Raw genomic sequence first — 16,494 nt, 5'->3', positions numbered from 1 at the left:
GTTTCTCTCTAGGTCTTCAGAAGACTGAAATACTTCAATAAAAAAGATGAAATCATTTGGACCAAACTTCCTACTGAAAATAACTAGAGGACTAGGAAAATGTATTTTTAATAGACTTACTTAAAGAGAAATGAGAGCTACCAATTCAGTGAGGAATTCTGGGGTTAAGATCTAGAAAAGAATAAAAATCCAAAGAGAGAAACCTGGCTTTGACACCACTTTTATCCATTGCTGGTTTTGAAAGTGCAGCTGAGAGACTGAGAAACTAAATAGAATTCTCATCTAGTACATGGTGATGAGAGCAAAAGAAACCTTACAAAATTCTCCATTCTAGGAGAAAGGTGAATTAGAAGAAGCCTAGGTAAAGGCTTCATCCTAGGTGTAAGGGTAAAGGAAGAAATCTGGAAACTCCACATCCATTTTTGGTTTGAGACCCTATAAGGACTACAGCACAGGAGAAAAGTTGGATGAGAAACAAACAAGCCCTCACAGAAAAAAAAGCCTAATTTTGAATCATCACCTCTGACTGGGTTAAGGTAATCTAGAATGTCTATATTTACAGGCTAATGCAATTAAAAAGTTAAGTGATTGTTTGGGGAAGAAACATGATCCAGAATACCAAATGCTCTATATTTTTATATGCAGTGTTAGTTGCTGAATCAAAACTTCGGTAATTTTTGGCAGATGAGAGGAAAAGAGCACATGACATACTGAAAACAAAGAGAACAAATGAACAATAGAAACAGATGCACAGAAAATGTAAGTATGTTAGAAATGGACATGTATATATTATATATATTGGATATGTGAATATTACATTGGCTTTTCTATATACGTTTTGGAGATATTAGAAATAAACTGTTTAATATGATTGAAAAATTAGAAGATAAGATTTTGAATTTTGGCAGAGCACAGGGAACTACGAAAATAATGACAGGAAATAGAGACAGAATGGAACACAATATTTGAAGAGGGAATGACTGACTGTCTTTTGAAGATGAAAAAAAATTTAGCCACAGCTTAAAAACTACTATGAACTCCAATGAAGGATGAGTACAAAAAAAAAATCACCTATAGGAGCTTCATAGTTAAACTGGAAAAAAACTTCTGAAAAGAAATTCTTAGAATCATTCAAAAAAAAAAAGAGAGAGATATTACATCCAAGAATAGACTGGCTTAAAAAATTAGACTGACAGAACATTTATTAGAATGTTAGCTGTCACCAATTCTGTTCAATATTGCGTTTGAGGTCATAGTGTAAAAAGGAAAGAAAAATTTTAATGCATAAGGACTTGAAATAAAAAATAAGCTTGCCATTACTTGAAAAGTAATATGATTCTTTCTGTAGAAATCCCCAAAGAATCTACAAGGAGTTCATCAGCAAGATTGCTGAGCATAAATTCCACATGAAAAATTGATAGTATTCATACATTTCAGACAGAAAACATAAAAAATACCATTTTAAATGTTAAAGTACCTTTAAATGTTAAAATAGCTTCAAAATTATCTAATACCTAGGAATAAAGGCAAAATACAATATAAAAGAAAACTGTATTTTAAAAAAGTATAAAAGAAAACTACTATTTATAATAGCCCCAATTTGGGAAAAGCCCAAATTTCTATTGAGTATAGAATGGATAGAAACAATTCCTATATTCAATGGAATATCATATAGTAATTTAAATTAACAAGCTTTAGACATGCATAAGTATCACATACATGACTAAATATCACAAAGATAACAACTGAAAAAGACATAAAATATAGAGAGTCAAATAAAAAAGTAAAACTGTTGTTAGAACACAAGATGATGACAACAACTTTTGGAAGGACAGATGTAGAAATTGGGAGGAAGCAATGGAAGTTTTCAGTGTTGCTTACTACTCTATTTCTTGACATGATGGTGGTATGTTTATGATAACTCATTGATGTATGCACTTAGGACTTGTAAACTCATTTATATGTATGTTATACAAGAAAAGAGCTTTTTAGTGAATAGCTGATGAATAAGTCCCTCATTTAGCTCTACACACCATGTCCACTACTAGGAGAAAACAAATATGTAGGGCATTGCCTATTTTTTTGGTGACAATTTAGCCCTTATCCCACCATATGAAGAGTTACTATTAAGGCCTTTTAACTTTATTAACCACATTTTGCACACTTTGCTGAGTTTACAGTTAGTCAAGATTGGAATAATTCCCAGGATTCTCTTCTCATTAAGGCTAAGTCTAAACTGGATAGAATTTTACATGCGTTTGAAAACAATGGCTTGGGATGGTTCTCTCTTACTTTCATTATATATAAATTTTTATTTATTTTGTCAAATTACCTACAAACTTGAACTCTGCCATCTGTTTGTTTTACTCTGCCATCTGTTTGTTTTACTTCTAAGAAATCTCTATATGGGTCAATTCATGTGATTGAAATTACACATTCATATTTTGAGGTCAAAAGAATATATTTAAGATTCGTATATCAAGCTCAGAACTCTTCATTAATACTTTCCTTTATATGTTATTTCATTTGGTTTAAAGTTTGAAATTTAGCTCTTTATTTGCTGAAATTGAAGTCTATTAGATTGACACCTAATTTATTTACCGTTCTATTATATCTTGTTCCTCAAACACTTGAAACATAGACAAGGAGGCAAATCAGGTCTTTAGCTCACCTAAACAGATATCACAAGCAAAAATATAATTTTTAGTTAGTAATTTGCTATTCAAAATTGGAGCTGAGGGGAGTTCTAGTTTGGGATGGTAACATAGGAAGATCCTGAACTCACCTCCTCCCACAGGACACCAAAATCTACAGCCACATGTGGAATAGTTTCCTCTGAAAACAAACAAACAAAAAAACCGAGTAACTCCCACACGTTCAGCAAACAAGAAAAAATCCACATCAAAGCAGATAGGAGAGGCTGAGACACAATCTCTCCATAAACTTCACCCAAAAGCAGGAGGGAACTGAACACCTGGAGCTGAGTGAAGAATTTGAACCCCACATCAGTCTCCCCAACATTTAAGACCTGCACCTGAGAGAGGAGCCCCCAAGACATCTAGCTTTGAAAACCAGTGGGCTTACATCCACAAGGCTATAGAAAACTGAGAAATGGCTTTAAAGAACTTACGTGCTCTGACTCACTTGCCCCCAGTACAAGTGCAGAGGCAATCCAGGCCTGATGTGAAAAAGGTATACTTGTCTATCTTTTTTTTTTTTTTTTATGGCCTTTATTATGTTGAGGAAAGTTCCCTCTATGCCTACTTTCTGCAGGGTTTTTATCATAAATGGGTGTTGAATTTTGTCAAAAGCTTTCTCTGCATCTATTGAGATGATCATATGGTTTTTCTCCTTCAGTTTGTTAATATGGTGTATCACGTTGATTGATTTGCGTATATTGAAGAATCCTTGCATTCCTGGAATAAACCCCACTTGATCATGGTGTATGATCCTTTTAATGTGCTGTTGGATTCTGTTTGCTAGTATTTTGTTGAGGATTTTTGCATCTATGTTCATCAGTGATATTGGCCTGTAGTTTTCTTTCTTTGTGACATCCTTGTCTGGTTTTGGTATCAAGGTGATGGTGGCCTCATAGAATGAGTTTGGGAGTGTTCCTCCCTCTGCTATATTTTGGAAGAGTTTGAGAAGGATAGGTGTTAGCTCTTCTCTAAATGCTTGATAGAATTCCCCTGTGAAGCCATCTGGTCCTGGGCTTTTGTTTGTTGGAAGATTTTTAATCACAGTTTCAATTTCAGTGCTTGTGATTGGTCTGTTCATATTTTCTATTTCTTCCTGATTCAGTCTTGGCAGGTTGTGCATTTCTAAGAATTTGTCCATTTCTTCCAGGTTGTCCATTTTATTGGCATAGAGTTGCTTATAGTAATCTCTCATGATCTTTTGTATTTCTGCAGTGTCAGTTGTTACTTCTCCTTTTTCATTTCTAATTCTATTGATTTGAGTCTTCTCCCTTTTTTTCTTGATGAGTCTGACTAATGGTTTATCAATTTTGTTTATCTTCTCAAAGAACCAGCTTTTAGTTTTATTGATCTTTGCTATCGTTTCCTTCATTTCTTTTTCATTTATTTCTGATCTGATTTTTATGATTTCTTTCCTTCTGCTAACTTTGGGATGTTTTTGTTCTTCTTTCTCTAATTGCTTTAGGTGCAAGGTTAGGTTGTTTATTCGAGATGTTTCCTGTTTCTTAAGGTGGGATTGTATTGCCATAAACTTCCCTCTTAGAACTGCTTTTGCTGCATCCCATAGGTTTTGGGTCGTCGTGTCTCCATTGTCATTTGTTTCTAGGTATTTTTTAATTTCCTCTTTGATTTCTTCAGTGATCACTTCGTTATTAAGTAGTGTATTGTTTAGCCTCCATGTGTTTGTATGTTTTACAGCTCTTTTCCTGTAATTGATATCTAGTCTCATAGCATTGTGGTCGGAAAAGATACTTGATACAATTTCAATTTTCTTAAATTTACCAAGGCTTGATTTGTGACCCAAGATATGATCTATCCTGGAGAATGTTCCATGAGCACTTGAGAAAAATGTGTATTCTGTTGTTTTTGGATGGAATGTCCTATAAATATCAATTAAGTCCATCTTGTTTAATGTATCATTTAAAGCTTGTGTTTCCTTATTTATTTTCATTTTGGATGACCTGTCCATTGGTGAAAGTGGGGTGTTAAAGTCCCCTACTATGATTGTGTTACTGTCGATTTCTCCTTTTATGGCTGTTAATATTTCCCTTATGTATTGGGGTGCTCCTATGTTTGGTGCATAAATATTTACAATTGTTATATCTTCTTCTTGGATTGATCCCTTGATCATTATATAGTGTCCTTCTTTGTCTCTTCTAGTAGTCTTTATTTTAAAGTCTATTTTGTCTGATATGAGAATTGCTACTCCAGCTTTCTTTTGGTTTCCATTTGCATGGAATATCTTTTTCCATCCCCTTACTTTCAGTCTGTATGTGTCTCTAGGTCTGAAGTGGGTCTCTTGTAGACAGCATATATATGGGTCTTGTTTTTGTATCCATTCAGCCAGTCTGTGTCTTTTGGTGGGAGCATTTAGTCCATTTACATTTAAGGTAATTTTTTTTTTTTTTTTTTTTTTTTTTGCTTTGACTACAGGTTTATTAGGAAAATTAGGCCCCCAAACAGCGTTTGCAATGTTCTGATTGTGCATAGATTATCCATTGTCACACCAAGCTTAGTGCCTGGTCATAAAGAAGTCAGTTTTATCCTCTGTCAGTAATTCACCAGTGCTCAGAAGAGGATATCCCAAGCGTCAAGGTCCACTGGATCATTGTTTAGTTTCTTTTCAGCTTTCTTCATTTCTTCTAGGTCATCTTCAGCTACCAGTTTCTTTCTTTTTTTTTTTTATTTTACAAATTTAATCAGTTATACATATACATATGTTCCCGTATCCCCTCCCTTTTGCGTCTCCCTCCCACCCTCCCTATCCCACCCCTCCAGGCGGTCACAAAGCACCGAGCTGATCTCCCTGTGCTATGCGGCTGCTTCCCACTAGCTATCTACCTTACGTTTGGTAGTGTATATATGTCCATGCCACTCTTTCACTTTGTCACAGCTTACCCTTCCCCCTCCCCATATCCTCAAGTCCATGCTCTAGTAGGTCTGTGTCTTTATTCCTGTCTTACCCCTATGTTCTTGATGACATTTTTTTCTTAAATTCCATATATATGTGTCAGCATACAGTATTTGTCTTTCTCTTTCTGACTTACTTCACTCTGTATGACAGACTCTAGGTCCATCCACCTCATTACAAATAGCTCAATTTCATTTCTTTTTATGGCTGAGTAATATTCCATTGTATATATGTGCCACATCTTCTTTATCCATTCATCCAATGATGGACACTTAGGTTGTTTCCATCTCCGGGCTATTGTAAATAGGGCTGCTATGAACATTTTGGTACATGTCTCTTTTTGAATTATGGTTTTCTCAGGGTATATGCCCAGTAGTGGGATTGCTGGGTCATATGGTAGTTCTATTTGTAGTTTTTTAAGGAACCTCCATACCGTTCTCCATAGTGGCTGTACCAATTCACATTCCCACCAGCAGTGCAAGAGTGTTCCCTTTTTTCCACACCCTCTCCAGCATTTATTGTTTCTAGATTTTTTGATGATGGCCATTCTGACTGGTGTGAGATGATATCTCATTGTAGTTTTGATTTGCATTTCTCTAATGAGCAAAGATGTTGAGCATCCTTTCATGTGTTTGTTGGCTGTCTGTATATCTTCTGTGGAGAAATGTCTATTTAGGTCTTCTGCCCATTTTTGGATTGGGTTGTTTGTTTTTTTGCTATTGAGCTGCATGAGCTGCTTATAAATTTTGGAGATTAATCCTTTGTCAGTTGCTTCATTTGCAAATATTTTCTCCCATTCTGAGGGTTGTCTTTTCGTCTTGTTTATGGTTTCCTTTGCTGTGCAAAAGCTTTGAAGTTTCATTAGGTCCCATGTGTTTATTTTTGTCTTTATTTCCATTTCTCTAGGAGGTGGGTCAAAAAGGATCTTGCTGTGATTTATGTCATAGAGTGTTCTGCCTATGTTTTCCTCTAGGAGTTTGATAGTGTCTGGCCTTACATTTAGGTCTTTAATCCATTTTGAGCTAATTTTTGTGTATGGTGTTAGGGAGTGATCTAATCTCATACTTTTACATGTCCCTGTCCAGTTTTCCCAGCACCACTTATTGAAGAGACTGTCCTTTCTCCACTGTACATTCCTGCCTCCTTTATCAAAGATAAGGTGACCATATGTCCGTGGGTTTATCTCTGGGCTTTCTATCCTGTTCCATTGATCTATCTTTCTGTTCTTGTGCCAGTACCACACTGTCTTGATTACTGTAGCTTTGTAGTATAGTCTGAAGTCAGGGAGCCTGATTCCTCCAGCTCCGTTTTTCGTTCTCAAGATTGCTTTGGCTATTCGGGGTCTTTTGTGTTTCCATACAAATTGTGAAATTTTTTGTTCTAGTTCTGTGAAAAATGCCATTGGTAGTTTGATAGGTATTGCATTGAATCTGTAGATTGCTTTGGGTAGTAGAGTCATTTTCACAATGTTGATTCTTCCAATCCAAGAACATGGTACATCTCTCCATCTATTTGTATCATCTTTAATTTCTTTCATCAGTGTCTTATAATTTTCTGCATACAGGTCTTTTGTCTCCTTAGGTAGGTTTATTCCTAGATATTTTATTCTTTTTGTTGCAATGGTAAATGGGAGTGTTTCCTTGATTTCACTTTCAGATTTTTCATCATTAGTATATAGGAATGCCAGAGATTTCTGTGCATTAATTTTGTATCCTGCAACTTTACCAAATTCATTGATTAGCTCTAGTAGTTTTCTGGTAGCATCTTTAGGATTCTCTATGTATAGTATCATGTCATCTGCAAACAGTGACAGCTTTACTTCTTCTTTTCCCATTTGGATTCCTTTTATTTCCTTTTCTTCTCTGACTGCTGTGGCTAAAACTTCCAAAACTATGTTGAATAAGAGTGGTGAGAGTGGGCAACCTTGTCTTGTTCCTGATCTTAGTGGAAATGGTTTCAGTTTTTCACCATTGAGGACGATGCTGGCTGTGGGTTTGTCATATATGGCCTTTATAATGTTGAGGAAAGTTCCCTCTATGCCTACTTTCTGCAGGGTTTTTATCATAAATGGGTGTTGAATTTTGTCAAAAGCTTTCTCTGCATCTATTGAGATGATCATATGGCTTTTCTCCTTCAATTTGTTAATATGGTGTATCACATTGATTGATTTGCGTATATTGAAGAATCCTTGCATTCCTGGAATAAACCCCACTTGATCATGGTGTATGATCCTTTTAATGTGCTGTTGAATTCTGTTTGCTAGTATTTTGTTGAGGATTTTTGCACCTATGTTCATCAGTGATATTGGCCTGTAGTTTTCTTTCTTTGTGACATCCTTGTCTGGTTTTGGTATCAAGGTGATGGTGGCCTCGTAGAATGAGTTTGGGAGTGTTCCTCCCTCTGCTATATTTTGGAAGAGTTTGAGAAGGATAGGTGTTAGCTCTTCTCTAAATGCTTGATAGAATTCGCCTGTGAAGCCATCTGGTCCTGGGCTTTTGTTTGTTGGAAGATTTTTAATCACAGTTTCAATTTCAGTGCTTGTGATTGGTCTGTTCATATTTTCTATTTCTTCCTGATTCAGTCTTGGCAGGTTGTGCATTTCTAAGAATTTGTCCATTTCTTCCAGGTTGTCCATTTTATTGGCATAGAGTTGCTTATAGTAATCTCTCATGATCTTTTGTATTTCTGCAGTGTCAGTTGTTATTTCTCCTTTTTCATTTCTAATTCTATTGATTTGAGTCTTCTCCCTTTTTTTCTTGATGAGTCTGGCTAATGGTTTATCAATTTTGTTTATCTTCTCAAAGAACCAGCTTTTAGTTTTATTGATCTTTGCTATCGTTTCCTTCATTTCTTTTTCATTTATTTCTGATCTGATTTTTATGATTTCTTTCCTTCTGCTAACTTTGGGATGTTTTTGTTCTTCTTTCTCTAATTGCTTTAGGTGCAAGGTTAGGTTGTTTATTCGAGATATTTCCTGTTTCTTAAGGTGGGATTGTATTGCCATAAACTTCCCTCTTAGAACTGCTTTTGCTGCATCCCATAGGTTTTGGGTCGTCGTGTCTCCATTGTCATTTGTTTCTAGGTATTTTTTAATTTCCTCTTTGATTTCTTCAGTGATCACTTCGTTATTAAGTAGTGTATTGTTTAGCCTCCATGTGTTTGTATGTTTTACAGCTCTTTTCCTGTAATTGATATCTAGTCTCATAGCATTGTGGTCGGAAAAGATACTTGATACAATTTCAATTTTCTTAAATTTACCAAGGCTTGATTTGTGACCCAAGATATGATCTATCCTGGAGAATGTTCCATGAGCACTTGAGAAAAATGTGTATTCTGTTGTTTTTGGATGGAATGTCCTATAAATATCAATTAAGTCCATCTTGTTTAATGTATCATTTAAAGCTTGTGTTTCCTTATTTATTTTCATTTTGGATGACCTGTCCATTGGTGAAAGTGGGGTGTTAAAGTCCCCTACTATGATTGTGTTACTGTCGATTTCTCCTTTTATGGTTGTTAATATTTCTCTTATGTATTGAGGTGCTCCTATTTTTGGTGCATAAATATTTACAATTGTTATATCTTCTTCTTGGATTGATCCCTTGATCATTATGTAGTGTCCTTCTTTGTCTCTTCTAGTAGTCTTTATTTTAAAGTCTATTTTGTCTGATATGAGAATTGCTACTCCAGCTTTCTTTTGGTTTCCATTTGCATGGAATATCTTTTTCCATCCCCTTACTTTCAGTCTGTATGTGTCTCTAGGTCTGAAGTGGGTCTCTTGTAGACAGCATATATATGGGTCTTGTTTTTGTATCCATTCAGCCAGTCTGTGTCTTTTGGTGGGAGCATTTAGTCCATTTACATTTAAGGTAATTATTGATATGTATGTTCCTATTCCCATTTTCTTAATTGTTTTGGGTTCATTATTGTAGTTCTTTTCCTTCTGTTGTGTTTCTTGCCTAGAGAAGTTCCTTTAGCATTTGTTGTAAAGCTGGTTTGGTGGTGCTGAACTCTCTCAGCTTTTGCTTATCTGTAAAGGTTTTAATTTCTCCATCAAATCTGAATGAGATCCTTGCTGGGTAGAGTAATCTTGGTTGCAGGTTTTTCTCCTTCATCACTTTAATTATGTCCTGCCACTCCCTTCTGGCTTGTAGAGCTTCTGCTGAGAGATCAGCTGTTATCCTGATGGGGATTCCCTTGTGTGTTATTTGTTGTTTTTGCCTTGCTGCTTTTAATATGATTTCTTTGTGTTTAATTTTTGACAGTTTGATTAATATGTGTCTTGGTGTATTTCTCCTTGGATTTATTCTGTATGGGACTCTCTGTGCCTCCTGGACTTGATTAACTATTTCCTTTCCCATATTAGGGAAGTTTTCAACTATAATCTCTTCAAATATTTTCTCAGTCCCTTTCTTTTTCTCTTCTTCTGGAACCCCTATAATTCGAATGTTGGTGCGTTTAATGTTGTCCCAGAGGTCTCTGAGACTGTCCTCTGTTCTTTTCATTCTTTTTTCTTTATTTTGCTCTGCAGCAGTTATTTCCACTATTTTATCTTCCACCTCACTTATCCGTTCTTCTGCCTCAGTTATTCTGCTATTGATCCCATCTAGAGTATTTTTTATTTCATTTATTGTGTTTTTAATCGATGCTTGATTCATCTTTAGTTCTTCTAGGTCCTTGTTAACTGTTTCTTGCATTTTGTCTATTCTATTTCCAAGATTTTGGATCATCTTTACCATCATTATTCTGAATTCTTTTTCAGGTAGACTGCCTATTACCTCTTCATTTGTTAGGTCTGGTGGGTTTTTATCTTGCTCCTTCTCCTGCTGTGTGTTTTTCTGTCTTCTCATTTTGCTTATGTTACTGTGTTTGGGGTCTCCTTTTTGCAGGCTGCAGGTTCGTAGTTCCCGTTGTTTTTGGTGTCTGTCCCCAGTGGCTAAGGTTGGTTTAGTGGGTTGTGTAGGCTTCTTGGTGGAGGGGACTACTGCCTGTGTTCTGGTGGATGAGGCTGGATCTTGTCTTTCTGGTGGGCAGGTCCACGTCTGGTGGTGTGTTTTGGGGTGTCTGCGGACTTTTTATGATTTGAGGCAGCCTCTCTGCTAATGGGTGGCGTTGTGTTCCTGTCTTGCTAGTTGTTTGGCATAGGGTGTCCAGCACTGTAGCTTGCTGGTCGTTGAGTGAAGCTGGGTGCTGGTGTTGAGATGGAGATCTCTGGAAGATTTTCGCCGTTTGATATTATGTGGAGCTGGGAGGTCTCTTGTGGACCAGTGTCCTGAAGTTGGCTCTCCCACCTCAGAGGCACAGCACTGACTCCTGGCTCCTCAATTTGGGATGATTTGTTGTCTCTTCACGTATTCCACAGATGCAGGGTACATCAAGTTGATTGTGGAGCTTTAATCCGCTGCTTCTGAGGCTGCTGGGAGAGGTTTCCCTTTCTCTTCTTTGTTCTCACAGCTCCTGGGTCTCAGCTTTGGATTTGGCCCCGCCTCTGCGTGTAGGTCGCCGGAGGGTGTCTGTTCTTCGCTCAGACAGGACAGGGTTAAAGGAGCAGCCTCTTCGGGGGCTCTGGCTCACTCAGGCCGGGCGGGAGGGATGGGCACGGAGTGCGGGGCGAGCCTGCAGCGGCAGAGGTCGGCGTGACGTTGCACCATCCCGAGGCGCACCGTGCGTTCTCTCAGGGAAGCCGCCCCTGGATCCCGGGACCCTGGCAGTGGCAGGCTGCACAGGCTCCCGGAAGGGCGGTGTGGACAGTGACCTGCGCTCGCACCCAGGCTTCTTCTACTTGTCTATCTTGAAGTGTTTGTTTGCCTGTGGGGCAGACATCTAATTTAACACACATCTAGGGGGCTGCTGGAGTACATTACAGGGATGGAGGCTGGCAGGTGCCATCTTTGTGTACCTCTGCCTCTCTCCAGCTTATCAGTATCTCCCAGAAAGGAGCATGGACCCTCCTCAGGTGCCCTGATTTTTGTGACTAGTACCCAGGGAACATGTCAAGACTCCCTGACTCTGATGCTTAGTGGGGCTTACACTTGAGGGTACCACTCTCACCCTAGTGAGAGTTCTACCCCCACTAGGCACAGCAAGAGGATACAGTCTGAGGAGCCCAGCCTTTCTGTGAAAAAAGCTTCTAATTAAACACACATCTAAGGTTGACTGTAATCCTTTCCAGAGACCACAGAGTGTGGGCACTCTATTTGCACTCTTCCTCTACTGTGCTCTAGAACACCTGTATCTCCAGGAGGGGAGCCTTTACACAGGTGTGGTGCCTGGTTTTTGTGGCTGCTGCCCAAGGGATGCCTGCTGACTGACTGGCTCTGGTAGCCAGGGGGACTTGTGTTGCTGGGTCCCATAGGACTATAACAATGGTAAAGACAGTTCTTAGAGGGTTACCACCCCAAGGGCACTGCACAGGCAGCAGACTGAAACACTCCCCTAGTCCTTCTGTGAAAGAGGCATATTTGCTTATCTGGAAGCTTCAGCCTGAGGGACAGACTTGGTCTGGCACACTCCTAAGGTCCTACTAAGGTGTGTTCTAGGGATGAAGGCCAGTGGATGCCATCTTTGTGCTTTCCTTCTCCCTTTCTCCAGGTCACCAGTATCCCCTGGAAAGGAACTTGTACACTCATCTGGTACTCTGATTTTGGTGTGCACTCCTCACTGAGGGTACACCTCTAGATAACCAGGCTCTGGTGGCCAGGAGGACTTATATTTGTGGTCCCACAGGACCATATACATTTGGGTACTTTATAAAAGCTGCTGCCTGAAGGTCTGGTCTTCCAATCAGCCTGAATCTGGATGCTGACTGAGATACTCCCCTTTGGGACCCTGACAGGTCTTGGCACACCCTCGAGTACTGGGAGCCACTAAAAATTAAATAGGCCTCAGGAACAATTACAAAGATTTGAGAGAAAAATCAAGAGCTGGAGAAGGACTGAATGATAAGATTCATTTCCTACATGAGGCTATTCCTTCAAAAGTGAGGGAGGTGGCTGTTTTTTATCTAATACTTAGAACGAAACCAATACAGAGAGTCAAAGAAAATGAAGAAACAGAGAAATATGTTCCAAATGAAAGAACAACACAAAAACTCAGAAAAATGAAGATAGGTGATTTACCTGATAAAGAATTCCAAATAATGGTCATAAATATGCTCACTGAATTAAAGAGAAGAATGTGTTGGAACAGCTGTATATGTATGACTGATTCACTTTGTTATAAAGCAGAAACTAATTTAAAAAATAAAATAAAATAAAAAGAGAATGGATAAATATAGTGATAACTTCAACAAAGAGATATAAAATATAAGTACCAGATAGAAGACACAGAGATGAAGAATACAACAATTGAACTAAAAAATCCACTGGAAGATGCCAATTGAAGACTGGATAAACCATAAGAATGAAACAGTAAACTCTCAAGGCAATAGAACTTACACAATCAAAGCAGCAAAAAGAAAACCATGAAAAAAAGTGGAGATAGCTTAATGGACATATGGGACAACATCAAGTGGACTAACATTCACATTATAGAGGTGCCACAAGGAGAAGAGAGAAAGGGGCAGAAAACTTACTGGAAGAAATAATGGCTGACAACTTCCCTAACCTAGGGAAGAAAGCAGACATCCAGATTCAGGCACCACAGAGAGTTCTAAATAAGATCAATTCAGAGACCCACAGAAAAATACATATTAAAATATCAAAAGTTAAGGATGAGGATAAAATCTTAAACACAGCAGGAGAAAAACAACTTGCTATATATAAGGGAACCCCCATAAGACTAACAGCCGATTTTGCAGCACAAACTTCCCAGGCTAGAAATAAGTGGCACAACGTATTTAAAATGCTGAAAGGAAAACAAAACAAAACAAACTTCCAACCAAGAAAACTCTACCTGGCAAAGTTATTCAGATTTGAAGGCAAGATAGTTTTCCAGACAAGCAAAAGTTAAAGGAGTTTATCACAACTAAACCAGCCTTACAAGAAATGTTAAAGGGACTTCTTTAAGCTGAAAAGGGGTACTAATTAATAAAAGAAAAACATATGAAAGTATAAATCTGATGGGTAAATATATAATCAAGGTAAAGGATTAATTACTTATAAAGATAGTATAAAAGTTGTAATACAAAAGTAGTAAAAATATAACTACAACAATTGGTTAAGGAATATATAAAGATGTAATATGTGACATAAAAAATGAGGAGAGAAAACGTAGAGCTTTAGAATACATTAAAACTTAGGTTGCTATCCACTTAAAATACACTGTTATTAATATGACTTGTTATAAGTAAGCCCCACTGTAATCATAAAGCAAAACCTATAACAGATTCACAAAAGATAAAGAGTACGAATCTAACCATAACACTACAGAAAGTCACCCATCTACAAAGGAAGAGCACAAAAGACTAGTGGAAGTAACAGAACAGCCAGAAAACAATTAACAACATGGCAGTGAGTACATACCTATCAATAATTACTTTAAAAGTAAAGGGACTATATTGTCCAGTCAAAAGACATACAGTGGCTAAATGGATAAAAAAAACAAGGCCCATCAATATGCTACCTATAAGAGACTTCTTTCAATTGTAAGAACACATGCAAAGTGAAAGTGAATGTGTGGAAAAGAAATTCCATGCAAATGAAAACCAAAAGAAAATTGGGGTAGCTATACTTACATCAGATGAAATGGACTTTAACAAGACTGTAATAAGAGACAAAGAAGAACATTACATAAGAGTAAAGGAGTCAAACCAACAGGAGAATGTAACATTTGTAAGTATTTTTGCACCCAACAGAGGGGCACTTAAATATATAAATCAAATAGTAACACCTAAAGGGATAGATGGCAATACAGTAATAGTAAGGAATTTTAATACCCCACTTACATCAATGGATAGATCATCCTGGGAGAAAATGAATAAGGAAACATTGGTCTTAAACTACCTGGTAGACCAGAAGGATTTAATATACATTTAGAGAAAATTCCATCAAAAAACAACAGAATACACATTCTTCTCAAGCACACATTCTAAAGGAAAGATTACATATTATGCCACAAAACAAGTCTTAATAAATTTAAAAAACATTGAAATTATATTAAACTTCATTTCTGACCACAATTCTATGAAACTAAATATCACTGCAAGAAGAAAACTGGAAAATTCACAAATGTATGGAGATTAAACAACATGCTACTGAATAACCAGAGGATCAAAGAAAAAATCCACAGAGAAGAAAAAAATACCTTGAGACAAATGAAAATAGAAATACAACATCCCCAAACTTAGGGGATACAGCAAAAGCAGTTCTAAGTGGGAAGTTCATAGCAATAAATTCCTACCTCATGAAACAAGAAAAATCTCAAATAAACAAATTGTCTTTACATTTTAAGAAACTAGAAGAGGAAGAGCAAACAAGGCCAAAGTTAGTAAAAGGAAGGAAATAAATATCAGTGTGGAAATATATGAAATAGAAACTAAAAAGAGAATCAAAAAGATCAGTGAAACTAAGAGCTGGTTCTTTGAAAAGGTAAACAAAATTTACAAATCTTTAGCTAGACTCACAAAGAAGAAAAGATTCAAACAAAAATCATAAATGAAAAAGGAGATATCATAACTGATACAATAGAAAGATGAAGGATCATAAGAGACTACTATGAACAATTATATGCCAGCAAATTGGACAACCTGCAAGAAATGAGTAAATTCCTAGAAACCTACAACCTACCAAGACTGAATCTTGAAGAAGCAGAAAATCTGAGCAAATTACCAGTAAAGAGATTCAAACAATAATTACAAACCTCGCAAAAAACAAAGGTCCAGGACCAGATGGTTTCACTGGTAAATTCTACCAAACACTCAAAGAAGAATTAACGCCAATCATTCTCAAACTCTTCCAAAAAATAGAAGATGGCGGCGGGGGGGGGGCCCTTCCAAATTCATTTTACAAGACCAGCATTACTCTGATACCAAAACCAGACAAGGATGCTACAAGAATAGCAAATTACTGGCAAAAGTCCCAGATGAACACCCATGCAAAAATCCACAACAAAATATTAGCAAATCAAATTCAATACCATTAAAAGGATCATATAGCATAATCTAATGAGATTTATTCCAGGAATGCAATGAAAGTTCAATATCCACAGATAGATGTCATATATTACATTAACAAAATGAAGGATAAAAATCATATCATTTCAATAGATACTTAAAAAGCATTTGATAAAATCCAAGTCCATTCATGATAAAAATTCTCAACAAAGTGGGTATAGAAGAAAAGCATACTTCAACAGAATAGAGGCCATATATGACAAGCCCACTGCTAAGATCAACTCAACTATGAAATGCTAAAAGTAGTTCTTCTAAGACCAGAATAAGACAAGGATGTCCATTCTCACCAATTTCATTCAACATAGTATTAGAAGTCCTACCAAGAGCAATTAGGTGAGAAAAAGAATTATTAAAATTGGAAGGTAGAAGGAAAACTGTCACTATTTGCAAAAAGGTTGGGTTGCCATATATAACAAGGAACTATCAACAACAATAAGATACTAAGGAATAAATTTGACTAAGGTGAAAGATCAGTACACTGAAAACGATAAAACACTGATGAAAAATGTACTAAAACATAAATGTATGAAAAGATATTTGTCCTCATGCATTGGAAAATTTAATATTGTTAAAAAGCCCATACTATCCAAAGCAATTACAAATTCATTGAAATTCATTCAAAATGCCAGATGACTTTTTTTCACAGAAATTGAACAAACAATCCTAAAATTTTTATGGAATCACAAAATACTCCAGATAGCCAAACTGATGTTAAGAGGAACAAAAGTAGAAGCATCATGGTCCCTCATTTCAAACCATATTACAAAGCTGTAGTAATC

At 36.8% G+C, this 16,494-nt stretch overlaps 1 long non-coding RNA gene across 1 annotated transcript in view; it reads left to right on the top strand.

The window, feature by feature from the left end:
• LOC132489286 (uncharacterized) overlaps window positions 1–16,494 on the top strand; it is a 409,107-nt gene that overhangs the window by 365,373 nt on the left and 27,240 nt on the right. The window contains exon 4 of the long non-coding RNA XR_009531851.1: window positions 646–759. This is a non-coding gene — a long non-coding RNA (uncharacterized LOC132489286). The remainder of the gene's footprint in view (window positions 1–645; window positions 760–16,494) is intronic.

This window comes from Mesoplodon densirostris, chromosome 4 (genome assembly GCF_025265405.1).
Source record: "Mesoplodon densirostris isolate mMesDen1 chromosome 4, mMesDen1 primary haplotype, whole genome shotgun sequence".
NCBI classification, from domain to species: Eukaryota; Metazoa; Chordata; class Mammalia; order Artiodactyla; family Ziphiidae; genus Mesoplodon; species Mesoplodon densirostris.
This window is presented reverse-complemented; position numbering and strand designations above follow the sequence as displayed.